The sequence below is a fragment of the Hevea brasiliensis genome, chromosome 7, assembly GCF_030052815.1.
Source record: "Hevea brasiliensis isolate MT/VB/25A 57/8 chromosome 7, ASM3005281v1, whole genome shotgun sequence".
NCBI lineage: Eukaryota > Viridiplantae > Streptophyta > Magnoliopsida > Malpighiales > Euphorbiaceae > Hevea > Hevea brasiliensis.
Window position 1 is genome coordinate 87,384,551 of NC_079499.1, and position 5,877 is coordinate 87,390,427.

At 35.3% G+C, this 5,877-nt stretch overlaps 1 non-coding gene across 1 annotated transcript; it reads right to left on the reverse strand.

Moving 5' to 3' along the window:
- Positions 1-2,974: 2,974 nt before the first annotated feature.
- On the reverse strand, positions 2,975-3,081 carry LOC131181794 (small nucleolar RNA R71). The gene has a single exon (XR_009150271.1). It is a non-coding gene; the product is annotated as a small nucleolar RNA R71 (small nucleolar RNA).
- Between the last annotated feature and the right edge of the window lie 2,796 nt (positions 3,082-5,877).

Genomic DNA, 5,877 nt, shown 5'->3' on the forward strand with positions numbered 1-5,877 from the left:
CCTTTATTGTGTTAGCACTTAAGATTCATTGTGAATTTCTTTCCTCTTGATAAAAAAAATTAGTATTATAAAAAAAAAAAAAAAAAAAGGATGCACTTTGAGTTTCATGATTAATATTATTCTCATATTTTGTTTACCTTATTCCCTTTCTTTGTTAACCACAATCTTACCCTATTAGACCCCATTACAACCCTTAAAAAGACCTAATGATTCTTTGAAAAATGCTTGTTACATTAGTAGAGTTAGATCTTTTATGCTTGCATATGGGTTTGGCAATATAATCTTTCATACATTACTCACCATCTATTTGAGACGCATTGGCTATCTATTTCATTTAGGTTTGTTTTGGCACAATTGACTCTTGTAGCTGGTTGGTATTTGTTGCTTGGGTTGATTGGTTAATTCTTAGCTATTCTGTAATAGTTGAGAGTGCTTGCTTCATTCTTTGTGCTTTTGCTGGTGGGAATTTGGAATGTTGGTGGCTAGAGGTAAGTTGGTAGTTTGGATTAGTGAATTTTGTGTTTTCAAAGACTGATTCTATTCCCTTCCAAATGAGTTTTAATGAAATTTTGCTTGAGGACAAGCAAGAGTTTGAGTATGGGGGAATTTGATGCATGCATTTTAGATCATCATTTAGGAGTAATTTTTGCACATAATTTACCCTTATTCATAGCTATTATTTTAGATATTAGTATATATTTAGTCAATTTTGCAATTTTCACTTTTCTTAGTTTAATTTTTGGAATTCATTTGTTTTGTAGGATAAATTTGGAGAAATTTGATGTATTTTGATCAGAGTAGCCATTTGGAGGAGATTAAAATCGAATTGCAAAAATTTTGAAGTTGAGTAAAAAAATGGCCGAGAGCGACACAACTCGCAAAGACAACCGAATTAGCTTATGTCGCAGTTGTGTCGATCGTCGATATTCACGCCGAGAGCGACACAACCCGCGACACAACCGACTCGCTTATGTCGCTTTTATCGAAAATTTTTGACGTGGCATTTCCGTTATCCACCCTTTTACCTCACTTTCTCTGGATCCTTCCCTTTTACCCATTCTAGAACAAATCCCTTGCCTATATAAAGAGCCCTTTATCACTTTCTTTTCATAGAGAGCAAGGGAGGCATTTTAGAAAGATAGAAAGAGGGAAAGGGAGGAGCATCTTCTCAGATCTTTTTCCAAAGAATGCAGATCACGTTTTCTGCACTTTTGTGCAGCAGAATCTGCTGCAAATTTGCTGGGTTTTTCTACCCCTTTAAGCTTACATTTCCATTATTTCTTCATTTCTTCATTTGGGTTTATTTTTAAACAATGATTTGTGAGTAGTTGATTGAGATTCTAGAGATGGGTTTGTAAATATTGATTTGTTTTGTGGTTTTCAACTGATTTAGCCATTTAAATGAAGATTGTTATATTTTGATTTATTGCTTGTGTGCTTATTTCCATGCTTGATGAATGGGCCCTCATTGAGTTAAGTTTTAATCCTTAATAGATGGACTGAAAAGTGAATATTGGGGATAGATAATCTTGCAATAAACTTTATTTTCTTGGTGTTAGAAATAAGCTAAGAAGATTAAGGGGAACTTTCCAAAAATCAATTAGAGCATTAATTGGGTTTTTGTTAGATTTGAAATACCGTGAAAACAGGGTTTGATTTAATGAAAACCAATTTTGAGATACTTGAAAAAGGTTTCAAAAATTTAAGAATTGATTTCCCTCAAAATTGCAATTCTCATGCGTTTGGCTAAATTAGGGAAAAATCACATGCAAACAATATTGAAAATCCAATCTCTAGAATCAATTTAATTTTCATTGAATTTAGATTTAAATCCTCCAAATCTCATAAATAGCAATTTCAATTTAAATCCAATTTAAATTTAAATCCAATTTAAATCCAATCTCTAGAATCACTTTATTTTTATTTTTATAGAATTTAGATTTAATTCCTCTCAAATTTCATAAATAGAAATTCCACATTAATTTTTGGTAATCTAGTTTAATTAATTTTAGTTAATTGTTTGATTTAGCATTAATTCCTTAAATACCAATTTTAATTCCAAATTTCATTTTACATCTTTAATTTTTGTCTTAATTTTAATTTTTAGATTTTATTTTTAATATCTTTTAATTTTTGTCATTCTAATTTGCTTATACTTTTATTTCCAATTTAAGCACAATTCCCTGTGGGATCGATATCAATTTTTAAAACTATACTACTGTGACCCGTGCACTTGCGGACACACCGTATCAAGTTTTTGGCGCCGTTGCCGGGGAATTGTTTGTTTTTAAGTTGGATTTTAATTGTTTTAAGCTAATTAGAATTTTTATTTTCTTTTATTTTCACTACTGTTCCTTGTGTTTTTCAGGTACTTTTATTGTTTATGAGACGATCGAAAAGCACAAGTGACACCGAATTGTTGTTCAATCCTGAAATTGAAAAATTCTGTCGAGCCAACAAAAAGGAATACAAAAGAAGAAAAGAAGCAGAAAAAGAAGAACAACAAATATTTGAGCAAGAGGAGACAATCGAAAATATGGAGAATCAAAATAGAGCTATTGGTGGAGATAATGGAGGAAACGAGCAAAACGGGCAAAATGTGGTTATTAATCAAAATGATCCTCAAAGAAGATCCATGTTAGACTATGCTTTTCCTAGATGTACTGATGTGAGAGATAATGACCTATTATTGGAGCTAATCAATTTGAATTAAAATCGGTCTTATTCAAATGGTTGAATTCACAATTTGGAGGTAGCCCACTTGAAAATCCTCATTCTCATTTGAAGAAAATTTTGATGATATGTGGTACACAAAGACAACTGGAGTTTCTGATGAAGTTATTCGGCTCACCTTATTTCCATTCTCTCTTGATTCACATTAGAGTGGTATGACTCACTTCCACAAGCTATTATAGCTACTTGGGAGCACTATCTCAAGCTTTTCTATCTCAATTTTTCCCACTGGAAGACCACTCATTTGAGGAATTTGATGGTAGCTTTTAAACCAAGGGATGATGAAACTTTGTATGAATCTTGGATGAGATTTAAGGAGCTTGAAAGGCAATGTCCTCATCATGAAATACCGAAATGGATGATTGTTCGAATTTCTACACGAGTTACTCCACCATAAGAAACACAATTGATTCACAAGGAGGAGATTTCATGAGAATGACAAGTGAAGAATGCTATGATCTATTAGAGAAGATTGCTCATAATACCCATTTATGGGGAAATCCTAGAGCACTTGAGCCAAAGAAAGTCGATCTATGAACTAGACTCGATTAGCTACATGAATGCAAGATTTGATCAGTTGACTCAGCTTCTTAGTGATTTTTGCACAAAGGCAACAAACTCAACTCCTACAACTATGCAACAAGTTGCCTTCACAGATGGAACTCAAAGTTGTGGAGTTAATTACTCTTCTTATGGTGATGATTATTTGCAAGAACAAGCTTATGCAGGAGGTTATCAACGTAAACCTATGGGAAATGCTTATTCTAATGTGAACAACTCAACATGGAGACCACAAGCAACTTTTGCTCAACAAGGACAAAGCTCAAATTATGCTCATAACCAGCTTTATGCAGCAAAATAGGCCTCAATTTCAGGCTCAATTTCAGCCCACAAGGCAGCCACCAGCTGGATATCAAGCAAGAGCACAACAATCCCTTCCATCCCATGAACCGAAGCCATCTTTGGAGAACATGATGGAGAAATTTTTTGCTGAACAAAGCAAGATGAATAGCAAATTGGAGGAAGAAATGCAACACATGAGACAAACCATGGATCAATTACAAGTCCACAACCGCATGTTGGAGACTCAATTGGCGCAACAAGCAAGCTCATCAGGAAGCAATTCCTATGGGAAACTACCTAGCCAACCACAAAACCCTCATGAACAATGTAAGTTTGTAACCTTGAGAAGTGGTAAAAAAGTTGGTCAAGAGAGTGAAAACAAGAGAGAAGAAAAAGAGAGCACAAAAGAAGAAAACTCAGTTGAGAGCAAGAACAATGACAAAGAAACAGAAAGCAAAAGGGAGCAAGAGGCAGGCGAGACACCAGACATCCCACAGAACCTTACAAACCCACCCTTCCCTACCCTCAAAGATTCATCAAGCACAAGCTAGACAAACAATTTGGCAAATTCCTTGAAGTGCTAAAAAAGTTATATATCAATGTGCCATTCACCGAAGCACTATCCCAAATGCCAAGTTATGCCAAGTTTTTGAAGGAGATTCTTTCCAACAAGAGAAGGCTAGAAGATTATGACACCATCAACTTGGGAGAGCAATGCAGTGCTATAATCCAGAAGAAGTTACCTCCCAAACTCAAAGATCCGGGTGTGTTTTCCATTCCTTGTCATATTGGTGATAATTGTGTGGCAAATGCTTTATGTGACCTTGGAGCTAGCGTCAGCCTAATGCCTCTTTCAATATATGAGAAGTTGAATATGGGAGAATTGAAGCCCACAAACATGTATCTTTCATTAGCTGACCGTTCAATTAAGTATCCGGAAGGAATTCTTGAAAATGTGCCTATCAAGGTTGGGAAATTCTACATTCCGGTGGATTTTGTCATTTTAGATATGGAAGAAGACACAAAAGTTCCTATCTTATTGGGAAGACCCTTTTTGGCAACAGCTGGTGCATTAATTGATGTGAAGGGTGAGCAATTGACACTTAGAGTGGGAGATGATCAAATGATATTCAACATCAATCCAGCCATGAAAAGAAAACATGAAGAAGTTGAGTCTTGTTTGCGAGTAGACATTATTGATGAGATTCTTCAAGAGCATTTCAGACAAAGCTATCCACAAGACCCACTTGAAAATTGCTTAGTCCATGGTGGGAGCATTGATGATGACAATCACAACATAGCTGCTTTTGCACAACACTTGGAGAGTTCTCCACCACATCCTGAAGCCACAATTTTTCAACTTGAAGGAGTACAAAATTTGGAGATCAAACCACCATCATTAAAGGTAGAGGATGCCCCAAAGGTAGATCTTAAACCTCTTCCTTCCAACCTCAGGTATGCTTTTCTTGGACCAAATGAAACATATCCTGTTATAATTAATGCATCATTGACTAATATTGAGAATGAAAAATTATTGAGAGTTTTGAGAGAATATAGAAGAGTTTTGGGTTATGCAATTGATGATATAAAGGGAATTAGTCCAACAGTTTGTATGCATAGGATTTTCCTTGAGCCAAATAGTATACCTAACAAGATTGGTTTGGATAGCTTGGCATGCCAATAGGGTTCTGTTAGCAGTACTGCATATGGCTTCATGCCATTCTGTGTTTCATGGTTTCCCATGCCATTCTGTGACATAATAACCTTTGGCTATGTTATTTGAGTTTTTATACTTGAATTATATCATTGATAATTATTACAGCTTATTAACTGTTCTGTTGCACACTGGGAGACACAATGTGATCGATGGTGTGATAGTCCGAGATACTTAGTACCCAGTGCCAGTTTACCCATTTATCCAGTCCAGTCAACTAGTATGGGTTACTTGGACAATGATAATAAACCTTACCAAATTTTAATCGAATAATACTGCAAATAACATCAGAAATTAAGTCTACTAAACAATGTAAACATACATTCTGCATACTTATTTTTATTATATTTTATTTTATTTTATATTGTTACCACTAAGCAGAATTGCTTAGCGTGTCGCTTTTGCCACATGCAGGTACTGGAGACCTAGCTGGGGAGCCCAGCAGACATCAGACAGGGTGAGCCTTCAGAGCTGCATCCGGGGTCTAGAGTCACCTCACACCTGCAGTGCATATGGTAGGACATAGGATTTTGAGAGCATTTTGTATTTTGGCATTTTGTATTAGCTTGGATTGTAACTATAAACTC